The following is a 14,256-nucleotide window of genomic DNA, read 5'->3' on the forward strand; positions in this document are numbered from 1 at the left end:
AAAACTTTTAAAAATCACTGTAGCTAAATTCCAAATATTTGAAATTTGACTAATCTAATATGAGCATATTTTACTCTTTAATAGCTAAATATTCATTGGATTTAGCTTTTAACTAATCCAATAAGAGTGCTCATAGACACAAATTATATTCTTGTCATTGACCTGTGTATAACCTCGTGTGCTTTCACATTATATCTCATTTTATTTTATATAATTATTAAAATTTTTTAAAATTTTTATATAAAATAAATTAAACCATTCAACTTTTTTAAATTTTTAAATAATAATAATATTAAAAAAATATATTATAATATATTTTTTTTAATTTTTAATTTTTATCTCAACTATCACATCTCATCTCATCTATAAAAATAAACGAGACAATTTATCCCTCGTGCACTCTTTTTGAAAAGTGATTAAATTTAAAATTTACATAAAAATTTTATTATTTTAATAATAAACCTATTTTTTAAAAATATAGTACATGAGACTGCACGTTTTATAATTGTAACTAGCATTATTTATTAAAAAAATGATAAATCCATAATTAGTCTACAACTCTCCTTAAAATTAAAAGTAAAATTAAAATTACTTTTGTCCCAATTATATTTGTTGATTTAAAATAAGTTAGCATTATTATCATTTATCTAATATATTAGAGGACTCTACAAGGATCTTTTCAATTTCAATCATTTTAAATAATACATTATCGACTTGGTTTTTCAAATGAAAATTGACTACATATAATTCAATTATTCAAATAAAAAATCTGGATTTAAAATCTCCAATCTCATAAATAAATAAAAAAAATAGATAAATAATATGTTATCCCATTCACTATTCTTATATCTCAATTTGTTGATTTAGATCTCGTTTATTTTCACAATTTTTTCGAATTTATAAAATTTCATCTCATCTCATTATTATAATTTTATTAAATTTTTATATAAAATAAAATAAATAATTTAATTTTTTTAAATTTTAAAATAATAATAATATTAAAAAAATATTATAATAATATTATATCTAATTTTTAATTTTAATCCAAACTCTACTCATATATATAAGTAAAAAAGCGTGAAGCATTGCTAAACTGAATAGAAATGAAAATAGATTCTTTGAAAAGATCATTACTAGCAATCACTTGAATGTATTTATCGATTTCGAGAATTTTATAGTGAATCAGTATCTAGATCCACGTGAAAACAACAAGGATACGAATTTCCCAATAAAAAGGATTGGAATCGGAATCCTAAAGCGTGAATAATCCAGTGAGCACTGGGCAAAGTACCAAGTTACTAACCCCAGTAGATACCATCATCATCATTTCTTAAACCAAACAAACCAATGATTTTTACGCAACGACACTTGTTCCTCCAGCCGGCTGCGTTCTATACCTCTCCGGCTCCAAGCCTCCTCCTCTGTAGAAATTATAAACCAAAGAAAGAAAACATACATTCTTCATCTAATCCTCCTCCGAAAGAACCGGTCCGTCTGTCTCTAACACCTTAGCCTTCAAGATCTCTATCAACAGGTTTCAGGTTTTTCTTGTATCTGTTTTTTAACGTTTTAATACATAACCATAATTTCTTTTGTTTGTGTGCATTTGAAGGAAATAAGAGTTGTTATTGGCTGAAACTTGGTGGGATTTTGATGTATCTATTGTTTGAGGTTCTCCATTTTTTCTTGTTTTGTGCACTCGCTTTCTGGGTTTGAATTTTTAATAACGAATTTGATAGTTTATGCTGTTATTTGGGGTTTTGGATTGATGGTTTAAGCTTAGTTTTGCTCGAAGGGATGCTTGTGGTTGTACCATAAAGTTGGGACTTGTGTTTTGGAAAGGCTGCTTTGGTATCTGCAACTGATTATGTTGTCGTCGTATCTTCTTGTGTGATTTGGTGTTTGTTGATGAAAGTAGAGCTTAATTTCCGAATCGCAGTTTGTTATATAGGTTTTAAAGGTGTCTAGTTATTAGAAATGTAATTACTGTTAGCTATTAGTTACAAATTAGTTAGAAGTGGTTAGCTTGTTAACAGAGGATTTAAGCTCAAGTGTTGTATATAAATACCTCTCATGTGTAGGAATCAGATACATTTTTTTTTTTTGCAATAATATCTTTCATGTTTACTCGATCTTCTCTTGTCTCGGCAGTTCTCTCTTCTTTCCCCCAAACTCCATTTTTGACATGGTATCAGAGCTTTTGTGTGAAAAGCTTCTGCATATTACTACTCTGCCCGTGTGGGCTAAGCCCACATGGGGCTGTGACTCTGTAAAGTTCTTTGGAGTTCTTTTCTCATGAAAATTTCGTTCATTCAAGTTTCTTTTTATTTCTCTTTGTTCTTTTCATTTCTCTTTGTTTTGCCGAACCAAAAGAAAGAAAAATCGAAATTCTTGGCAATTTCATTTGCAAAGTGACCATGATTGCACGTTCTATGCAATCTTTGGCGTTTCTTGTAATTCTGTGTGATCTTTGGTGATCATTCGAGCGAACTATGGACGGATTTTGGCAGCTTTCAGTTTTTCTCATTCTTGATGTTGATGGTGTTTCTGCAAGTTAATGAAAAAGAACGGATGCTTTTATCATCTTTGGTGTTTGTGATGTTATGCTCTCATGTGATTGCTCCAGTGAGTTCTGTCATGATTGCCATCATTGTTAGAAATCATGATCGGAAACATCTCAAGGTAGAAGGCGGCTGCTGTTTGGTTATAGTGCTGGATTATCTGGAATGAGGCTATCCCCACTCTATTCCAAGACTTGTTAAACATACTCAGGCCCATTTGCAATTAAATAAGAGCCTATTTCATGGTATATTCTTCCTTCTCACAGTTACTCTGTAAAAGCTTCCATAGACTGTAAAAGTTGATTTTCTTCGAATCTATTTCTTCTTTGGTATATCCCTCTTCAACTTTACCCTTTCTTTTGTCAATTCAATTCAAGATCAGAAAATACTAGATTTTCTCTCTTTGTTTCTTTCCTTTCTTCTTTCTTGCAAGATCAGAAAAATACAAGATTCTCTCTTTCTCGAGTTATCTCTTCTTTCTTATTTCTCCTTCAACTCTGTTAAGACATTTGCTTTCCGGTTCAGGACATTTTCCACCGGTTTAGCATTATTCCAGCTTTGTTCTGGTGTGTTCAAATGATTTCCAGCATAGTTCTGATGAAATTTAAAAAAAACAAAAAAACCGATGTATATTCGGTGTTCCTTTCTCCCTTTCTTTTCAAATGAAATCTCTCTCTCTCTCTCTCTCTCTCACACACACACACACACACACACACACACAGCTAGAGCCAATGGGGGTTTTCATTTTCGTTCCCACTATGGTCACTGTAAATGGCATACCGTGAATGGCAGTGTTTGCAATTGAATTTGGGTCTTGTTATTGTGGTTTGTTTCTGTGACTAATCTGTTGTGAGAAGTATTGGATGTCCATGGAAGCTTTTGTCAGATGGGTGTTCACAAAAAAAAGAATTAAAGAAGTCAAGGGCGACTGCCATCCAAGTGGATTTGTTTACATAGAATTTGCTCGAGTAAATGCAGCAGATATTTTGCCATGTACAATTTTATCTACTTGTAATAGATTTGTTTCTTGTTTGCAATAGTTTTGTGTACTTCAAGTTGTTCCCGCTCGAGGGGGGAGTATTAGAAATGTAACTATCGTTAGCTATTAGTTACAAATTAGTTAGAAGTGGTTAGTTACTTAATAGAGGATTTAAGCTCAAGTATTGTATATAAATACCTCTCATGTGTAGGAATCAGATACTTTTTTTTTTTGTAATCTTCATTCCCCCAAATTCCATTTTTTACACTAGTTGGTCAAGCTCCATTCATATTTTGTTCAATCCCCAAGAGCTTAGGAGGTTCTGTGTCATGCAGGAATTTTCTTAAATCCTGAGAGGGTTGAGCCGCTATCACTTTGTATAATGGTTGAGTCAATTGCCACTACATCTTTTAATATTGGAATTTGGGTGTGGACCATTTTGTCAAGGGACTTTTGTCAAGGATGTGTTGTGCAAACGGAGGACTTTAGATAACTGTCGGTTCCTGGTTGTTGAATTTCTTGGTAGAGGGATTGTTGCTTCACCTACTTTGCTGAGATTCAAAGCGGATTGATTGGAAAATTTTCCAATTAAGGCCCTTGCAATGGAGCTAACAAAAGAGGCATATTCATACAGAAAAGACTTAATTCCAAAGGATTGAAATTATGACATTGATACTGCCTTCGATAGGAAGCCTGATTTGTGGCCACCAGAGAATAAAGCCAATAACCCTTCACTACAGAATCCCCTGCTTAGACTAGAGAATATGGATTGTGGTTGGTTAGGTGCTATATTGGAATGGGAAGGAGTTCTAATTGCAGATAATCCTTATCTTGAGAAGCAAGCCTGGCTTGCTCTTTCTTAAGAAGAAGGAAAATCTCCTCCAGAATTTATTCTTAGAAGAATAAACAGATGGAGAATGAGCAGGCAACGGCTGAAGCTATGTGCCAGTCAAGAGACCCAACACAGTTGAGAAGATTGGTAGCTAGGAAAGAAGAAATTTACAAAGCTCTGCAAGGAGGGGTTTATAGACTAAGAGCTGGGTCAAAAGAGTGTGTGAATATCTTGATGCATCACAATATACCTATGGCATTTGTTTCTACGCGCCCTAGAAAAACTTTGAAGAGTGCAATAGGAACAATTGGCATTGAAGCTTTCTTTAATGTGACTGTAGCAGCAGAGGATGTTCATGGGAAAGCTTGATTCAGGGATGTTTGTGTTTGCAGCACAACTTCTACAATTTATTCTAGAACGATGCTTTGTGTTTGGGAACTCAAATAAGACGATGGAGGCTGCTCGTGATGCGAGGATGAAATGTGTCACTGTTGCTAGCAAGCATCCTGTCTTTGAACTCAGGACTGCTGACTTGGTGGTGAGGCACTTAGGAGAGGTTTGGATAGTGAGTTGAGATGAGATGAGTTGAGATGAAAGCTGAAAGTTGAATAAAATATTGTTAGAATATTATTTTTTAATATTATTATCGTTTTGGGATTTGAAAAAGTTGAATTATTTATTATATTTTGTGTGAGAATTTGGGAAAGTTGTTCTGATTAAATGAGATGAGTTGATATGAGTTGGGAGGACTTTTGTATCCAAACCGGGCCTAGATGAGCTTTCAGTTGTTGATTTAAAGAATCTTGCTGATATTGAATATGCTGAATTTGGGTCTGAAGAGTGGGAACTGGAGGAGGAAGATGGTGGTCCATAATCATCAACCTTGACTGCAGTTGATGATAGTTTCTGGTAACATCGTAAAAATTACAGTTCTCTATTCATCATCTGATTCTTGATGATTATACTTCTATAACGTCGTGCATAAGGAAACCCCAAGGGGTTGGCATAAGTGGTGAAGGTCTTGATCTTGGGATATCACTCCTTTCAAGGTCCAAGGTTCAACACCCCATAGATGCAAACAATCCTTTGGGGCCACATCCCCTTGTGAAAAGCTAGCAATTTAACCAGTTCAGTGTAGGGAAACTTCCGAGGGTGCGGTGCACGGGACTGGAGTTTACTTTGCAGTGGTGGGTTTGAAGGGCCCTGCCTTGGAGAGATTCCCTGACAAAAAAAAAAAAAACCGTTGTGCATAAGGAAACAGGGGGAAATTTTTTGATAAAGATGAAAGTTGGTCCGCATTGGACTACCTTAATGTTGTCATATATGTATTTTCTTTAGAGTATGTGTGTTTGGAACTTCCAACATTTATCTGGCGCTACTTCACTTCTATTACTATTCAACTTTTAGAATGATTTAACCATCTGTAATTTGGGATATTGATTCTTGAATAGTTAACTGGATAAACAGGAAGGTGATGCTCTTATTGTTAAAGAAACTATGAATGAGAATTGGCATCTAGTCACTTTTTACTCGTTCTCAACTCGCAGATTTCTTATGTCTATATTAGGGAGAGATGATTTCCGTTGGGCAAAACTATAATTCCTCCATTTCTAACTCTAGGATCATAGGAGCTAATGACCCCAAAAATTATGAGATTAGCATAAATTCTGCTATGGACACTAAGGGAGATGTTACACATCGTGCTGGGTTGGCCACTTACAAAGTCTAATGGGATGGTGAAGGAACATACTTTTATTTCCTCTTAGCTATGGACCAAGCCATTGTTCCTGGTGTTGATGTAATGTCCATATTTTTTACCTCCTATACATATGAGCTGCCATTATTAGATATGGATACTGATCTTTCAAAAGCTGCATTTGCTGCCATGGAAAAAGGCATATTGGTTGCATCTGCAACAGAAAATAAAGGCCAATTAATTAGGTTGTGAGATATCCATGGGTTAACCACGACTTTATGGACTTCACACAGAGCTTGCATCTTGGGGAAAGCTCCTTTTGGTGTCAGAATTATGTACCACATGCAGTGATCTATATCTTACTAGACTATTAATGAATGGCCTAAGCTCTTGAAGACACAAGAAAAGGAGCGAGAGAAAATGGGAAAAAACATCGCTCCAAGTCTCTTGAGAACCTCTATTTCAATCCTCTTATTATGGATTTTGTTTGATTTAGGATTTGTTTGGGCAGCCGTGGATGCTGATGAGAATCGTGAGATGAGTCGACGACGATTGCTTTGTCTACTCACAAACCAACAACTCGAAGTTATAAAATGCAAGGTAGTGCTACTATGCCCCCTCAATTTGTCCACTTGGTGTGCCTCTAGTGCAAATTGTACTTTTTTTTTTTTGCTTTTTATTTCAAATATTTTTTAAACATTTAAAAATATATATATCAATATACTAATAGTCACTTCCTTAATCAGTAAGCAAAATAATAATAATAAATTAAATGCATGAGTGGGCAAAATGAGGGGGCGTACAACATTATTCAAATTGCAATAAATTGTCTCTCTCCATGGAAAAGCAAACTACCCACTACAATGCATCACCATAATTGCCATGTCCACAGGCACTAAATCATATTTTTGAAGCAGCCAAAACTAATTCACCAAGGTCATGTTTGGACACTTAAATATCTTATCTCATCTCAAAATTTGTCATAATTTTATTTTCTTAAATATCAATCAAATATAAAATATTTTTCAATTTCAAATTTTTAAATTTTTCACGTAATCATTATAATTTTTCCAAACTTAAGACACAAAAATAAAAATTATATTAAAAAATTATATTCAAACAATATTTTAACTTTATAATATTTTTATTCAACTTTTTCTCTTTCATTCCCCAAAACCTAATAAATCATCTTAACTCAAACCATTTCACTACTATTCACAGAGTTATTATATCATCTCATTACCGAAGCATGGTAAGTCGTGTCATGATGTTGGCAATTCTCAGCTTCTTTAACGTGATAAAAACTAACACAGTGCACCCTCCAAATACCAAAACTAATAATGTGTCAGTTTTGGTAATTTTGAGTGCAAAGTGAAGAACATCCATTATATGGTGAGAGGAAAGTGTACATTCTCCTAATTTTTACTTTTTTCTACTCCAGTATTCCGTTAGTTACTCCAATAAGGCTTAAGGTTTAGATTTACAAATAATTTTTTTTTATAAGTAATAAAGATTTTATTCATACGAATGAAATAAGCATCGCTTGTGTACACAGGAAGTATACAAAAGAAAACACTTAATTACATTCTAGCTAAGGAAAGAAAGTCATGGACATTGTTTCCATCAAGTACAATGGCTGAAAACCATAGCATTAAAGTGCGCATAAAAAAATTCTGAAACTCCTCCATTGTGCGTTCCCTATCCTCAAAACATCTCTCATTCCTCTCGGACCATGTGCACCACATGATACACAACGGGATCATCTTCCACACTGCCGCCACTTGAGGACAGCCTTGAAGCTCCTTCCAACAAGCCAATAAATCCACCACCCGCGGAGGCATTACCCAAGTAATATCCATTCTTCGAAAGATCTCATTCCAAAACCCCCTCATGACCTCACAATGCAAAAGTAAGTGATCTACAGATTCTCCCTTTTTTTGCACAAGTAGCACCAATCCATCACTGTGATTCCCCTCTTTCTTAAATTGTCCGTAGTCGAGATCTTTCCAAGAGCGGCAGTCCATACGAAGAAAGCTACCTTAGTAGGCACCCGTGATCTCCAAATCCTCTTCTATGGAAATGATACATGGCCTTGGGTTGACAACCTCTTGTAGTAATTCCTGACTGTACATTTTTTACTACCATTAGCCCTCCATTGCAATCTATCCTCTTGAGCTATAATATTTCCCATAGAATAGAGCAACCTGAAGAAATTAGAGACAGCCTGCAGTTCCCAATCATGAATATTTCTATTAAAAAGAATATTCCACTGGTAAGATCCATGGGAGAATACTCTCATATCTGCAACAGAGGCTTCTCTGTTAGCTGCAATACTATAGTGCTGGAAATCTCCTATATAAAGCGCACTCTCCACACCAAACATCATGCCAAAATCTGATTCTGGAATCGTCTCCCACAACGAATCGTATGTGACTTTCGAAACCCTGCCAACCTTTCCTAATAAATTTCCATAAGCCCACACCATGTCTCTCTCTCACTTCCTTAGAGCACCATCCTCCCCACCCCTTCCCATGTCTAGAATCAATAATCTCCTTCCAAAGTGTGTTCCCTTCAAAGTGGTACCTCCATAACCATTTGCTCAATAAAGCTTTATTGAACGTTCGCAAATTGCAAATCCCCAAACCTCCATTCGGAACAGGAGAACAAACCTTGCTCCAGTTAACTAAATGGAATTTGGTTTCCTCCCCCATTCCCCCCCAAAAAAAGAGATCGGAATAATCTTTCAATTCTAGTCGTCACTCCTGCAAGCAAAGGAAAGAGTGAAAGGAAAAAAGTGGGGAGATTGGTTAATGAACTCTTAATTAAAGTAAGTCGACCCCCTTTCGATAGATACATCTGTTTCCACTGTGCAAGCTTCCTCTCTACTTTCTCCATCACCCCATCCCAAATAGCTCGAGCCTTAAAATTGGCCACCAATGGAAGACCCAAATAGTTCATAGGCAAAGACAACACCTTGCAATCCAACAATCGTGCCAAGTTGTAGTTGTTAATATTAGGCACCACACCCACCGCAACCATCTCGGATTTACTAAGATTAACCTTAAGTCCCGACACTGCTTCAAAACATAGCAAAAGAGCTCGCAGAGATTGAATCTGACCAGGATCCGCATCACAAAATAACAGTGTATCATCTGCAAATAGAAGATGAGAGAGTGAAGTAGTACCATTTGTGCCATTACCCACCGAAAAACCGGATATGAAACCTCCACCAACAGCAGCTCTCACCAACCGCCCCAGTGCCTCCATAACAATGGACGAACAAAAGAGGAGACAAGGAATCCCCCCGCCTCAAACCACGTGAACTGTTAAAGAACCCAACATAAGTACCATTAACTAATACTGAAAAGCGGACGGTAGATATACAACAACGGATCCAAGAAATCCACCTGTCACCAAAACCACACCTACCAAGCAAGTAAAGAAGGAAATCTCAATTCACATGGTCATAAGCTTTTTCCATGTCAAGCTTGCAAAGAATACCTGGGACGCCTTCCCGCAACCTATGATTCAAGCACTCATTGGCAATAAACATCGAATCCAGGATCTGTCTCCCCCTAATGAAGGCATTTTGAGGCTTAGAAATAATATGTTCCATCACTAAACTAAGCCTATTTGCTAGGACCTTGGAGATAATTTTATAAACTCTACTCACCAGGCTTATGGGGTGAAAATCTTCAACTACCTTAGCCCCATGTTTCTTTGGAATAAGAGCAATGAACGTTGCATTTAGGCTTTTCTCAAATTTATGGAAAGAATGGAATTCTGCAAAGACCTGTATAATATCACATTTTACTACATCCCAACAAGCCTGGAAGAAACCCATTGAAAAACCATCTGGGCCTGGTGCCTTGTCCTTCGCCATGTTACTAATAACCTTACACACCTCATTTTCCTCAAATGCCGTTAACAACCCATTAGCACTTTGTGCATCAATAGACTCGAATGGCAAGCCATCAAGTTTTGGCCTCAGGCATACCGGTTCTGAAAGGAGGTTCTCAAAATGCTGCGCAATATGATTTTCCAAATCAACAGAGGATGAAAGCACTTGGGTACCTGAGTGGAGTGACTCAATAGTGTTACTGCGTCGATGTGAATTCGCCACTTTATGGAAGAATTTCGTACATTTATCCCCCTCTTTTAACCAAAGGGTCCTGGATTTTTGTCGCTACGAAATCTCTTCCATCAATAGCACCTTCTCTAGATCAGTTACAATTGCTCTTTTTCTAACAATGGCCTCCTCCGAGAGGTCTCCTGTCAATTCTGTATTTTCCAAATCTTGTAGTTCCTCCATAAGAGTATTCTTTTGATTGTCAATGCTACCAAACACCTCCAAATTCCACTTCTTTAGATCTTGCTTCAAAACTTTGAACTTATAAGCTAGAATGAAATTGGGTTGCCTATAAACATATAAGAGGACCACCAAGAACGCACCTTCTCTACAAAACCTTCCACCGTTAACCACATATTTCCAAACTTAAATGGTCTACATCTACCAATAATACCTTCACAATCCAAGACAATAGGAAAATGGTCGGAGCACACACTGGGCAACCGTTTCTGAAAAAGATCAAGAAAGTACGCACGCCTCCCACGACGGGGAGACAAGGAACCTATCCAATCTCAACCATCCCCGACCATTAGACCATGTGAACTCTCTCCCGAGAAGCGGGAGATCCATTAGATCTAAATCAAATACAAACTCCGAAAACTCCTTCATAGCTGCCGAGTGGCGGTGAGTCCCCAAACGCTTGCAAAATCTCCCCCCCCCCCCCATGCACCACGACACCTCCCATAAATAAATAAGACTCGCCAACTCCTCCCATAGTCACCTCCTCTCATTATCCAAATTTGGACCATAGGTACCCGCAAAGGCCCATTCCCATCCATCAATCCTATTTTTAAAACGACTAGCAACCGAAAAACTCCCAACACATTCCTCAACCGACTTCACCACTCTTTTGTCCCACATTAAAAGAACTCCCTCGGAGGCCCCAAACGACGCCAAATAAGACCACCCTACCTATGGACACCCCCACAAGCTACGGATTATTCTTCTATCGACTACCCTCAACTTAGTTTCTTGAAAGCACACTACATCCACTTTCCATGACCTCAGTAAAGATCTTATATGCAGACGTTTATTGCAGTCATTCAGCCCCCTCACGTTCCATGATAATATCTTAGGCTTCATAGTTACAAAGAATGCCCCTCCTTTTCGGTCTATCTCTACCACCCCCCCTCTTTAGCTTCATAGCTGTTAGTGCAAGAAAGCCTTTTAAGTTCCCTGTCTCGCTTCGTGGTCAACTTCGAATGACTATTTTCAATAGCAATGAGAAGGGCTCTAAATTGATCCTCATAACCTACACAAGAAATACCAAGAGCAGAATACATCTCCTCCACCTGCTTAAAGACCCAATCCGAAAAAATTTGGACCATTTCTCGATTTGTGCGTGTCATCCTTGCGCAGGGGCCATGCTAATCTTCTCTGTATCGTTCCAATTTTATCGGATGTCCCCGAAGGGACGATTTACAAATCTTAATGTGGACTTTGCGTTTTAGTGTTTTAACTATCTACTTATTCCACTATGTGAAGTATGTATTCTGGTAAACCAAAGTAGTGTTTTGTGTTCCTCTACATGCCTGTTATGCTAACTTAAGCTCTCCATCTCATTGCTATATGTATGCTAATTCCTTTCTAGCTTGATATAACAATTACGGGTTGCTTAATCCTTGAATATAACTTCAGATGATATTTTGGGTTTCTTTCATGTAAAGAGTGAGAATAGATTAGAAGCATGTAAAAAGTTGGAGTGGGTGCAAACAATCTCTAGAGGTTATCGGACTGAGGGATTTTCCCCTTGAATTACCCGAGGTGCACTTGCGGGAAATTATCCAGGCAACTTGTAAGTCCAAATAAGTCAATTTTTTTCTCTTCTAATTTCACTTTTGCTAGGAAGTTAGAGTTGAAGCGCATAACTGGTTTTAAGGAGGGCTCTTGGCCATGTATTTATCTGGGGGTGCCGCTGCATGTGGGGAGAATTACGTTACGCATGTTTGACCCTTTGATTGCCAAAGTGCAAAAAAAGCTTACTGGGTGGAAGAACAAGCTTCGATCTTTTGGGGGTAAAATAATTCTTATAAAGCATGTCTTGAATAGTATGCCGATTCACATGCTGTCGGTGATGAATTTGCCAAAAGGAGTACTCAAGTCGATTTTCTCAAATTTTCTTTGGAGATCTAGCATGGATAAAAAGAAACGAAAATGGGTGTCTTGGCGCAAGATTTGTTTGCCGGTGGAGGAGGGCTGACTGAGTATTCCTGATCTCTCGGAAGTCCAAACACCTTTACTAATGAAGTTTGCATGGAAAATGCTCACTGGTGGATCTTTGTGGTCTGATTTATTCAATGCCAAATATGTGGGCAATTCTCATATTGCTATGTTGCTTACGTCTACAAGGGGCTCTCATTTCTAGAGAGGTATTATACGGGTGATGCCACAAGGGTTGAGGTACTCAAGATGTCTGGTTAGCAGTGGGGATTTGAGTTCTAGTTTGACAACTAGTTGGGTGATGGAGCTATTGCGGACGTCAAAGCTATGGTGGGTGATCCCGGTCTTAAGGTTCGATCCTTGATGAACGTATCATGCTAGGATTTTCCGCAATTATGGGGTCTGGTAGACGAAGATATGGTGGATAAAATTTCTCAATTTCACGTTCGGTTGCGAGAGGGTAAGGATATATATGTATGGAAGCACACGGCATATGGTTTGTTTAGCACGAAGTCGGCTTGGCAATTAATTCGGAACCAGGGTAATGTATGTCAGTGGAGGAAATGGCTGTGGCAACATCATGTGCCAAAGAAAATGTCTTTTCTGTGCTAGAGAGGCTCAACAGAATGCTATTCGTGGTAGTTTCTAAATGCAACTATTGTGAAGCTCCTCAAATTGAAACATTGGATCATATGTTGTGTGAAGGAGAAGGGGTGAGGAAGGTATGAAATTTTTTTGTTGGAGTTTTTGGTGTTCAGTTACCGCAGGTTTGATGTTGGAAGGGGGTGCTTAATGTATGGTGGTTGCGTGCATCTTCCTCTTCCCAAGTAGGATGGTTACGTGGCATTTCCCCTGTTATTATCACCTGGGCTCTTTGGAGAGCTTGTTGTGCAGCTCGAATGGAAGATTTTCATTACAATTGGAGGGTTATTATTCGCATGGTCAAAGGTTTCCTCATGGAGGTTTCAAGTTCTCTTGGTAGTTCAAGAAGTTGGGTTCGAGGGATTGTTTGATATTGCAGGAGTTGAATTGCTCCAGTACTTCTAAGCCACTTTAGAAGATAGCGTGGTCTCGGCCAGGGGATGGGTTAGTAAAATTAAATGTAGATTGGGGGGGGGTAATTTGGGATGCACAGGGACGAGTTGTTGCGGGGTTTGTGCATTGTTATGGACACATAACCAACACTGTCGCGGAGTGTCAGGCTTTTCTTGATGGTTTGCAGTTGCCGCCAGCTTGGGTTGAGGAATTTTCTGGTCGAGTCTGATTCAAGAGTCATGGTGGGCTGGTTTCTTTCGAGAGTTTGCAAGTACTGGTATTTATGGGATTTTTGGGAAGAAGCTCAAGATCTCATTAGATCACTCAATGTCCAGATTCGACATGTTTATAGAGAAGCAAATATGGTCACTAATTATCTGGCTAAAGAGGGGGCCAAGGGCCGTTCTATGGATTTTCAAGGAGATGGTTATGGACAGGGAAGGCTTCGTGGTCTTGTATGTACGGATAGATGGAATATTCCTTATCTACGGCGTTAGTCGACCACTTTTTTTGCTCGTCTTTTTTGTGGCTTTAACATTGTAACCATGACTCTTCCTCCGCCTTAGTGAGGGTCTTTTATTAATAAACGGAGGTGTCGTCCTCTTTTTTTCAAAAAAAAAAAAAGGGCTTGTGCACCCCTGGGATTAGTCAGGACGCTGTTCCTGGACTTCCGATGCCAATAAAAAAAAATTGTAAAAAGTTGGAGTTATGAATTCTGTGCATTTTGTTTGTCTTTATGAAGCAACACTTTCAAAACTTTTAGTTCACAACGTCTCATATATAAACAAAATTTTTGAGATGCCCTTTGGCCAGACATGCTTACACAACATGTCTTCTTCTGAGTCATTTCCTATCTATTTTATT

At 37.8% G+C, this 14,256-nt stretch overlaps 1 non-coding gene and 1 pseudogene across 1 annotated transcript; one reads left to right on the forward strand and one right to left on the reverse strand.

Annotated features, from left to right (window-relative positions):
* Positions 1-2,492: 2,492 nt before the first annotated feature.
* On the forward strand, positions 2,493-4,946 carry LOC109014511 (annotated as a pseudogene).
* A 6,564-nt stretch (positions 4,947-11,510) lies between these two features.
* Positions 11,511-11,613, reverse strand: LOC118347789. Its single transcript, XR_004800936.1, has one exon. It is a non-coding gene; the product is annotated as a U6 spliceosomal RNA (small nuclear RNA).
* Positions 11,614-14,256: the final 2,643 nt, after the last annotated feature.

Source organism: Juglans regia, chromosome 2 (genome assembly GCF_001411555.2).
Source record: "Juglans regia cultivar Chandler chromosome 2, Walnut 2.0, whole genome shotgun sequence".
NCBI lineage: Eukaryota > Viridiplantae > Streptophyta > Magnoliopsida > Fagales > Juglandaceae > Juglans > Juglans regia.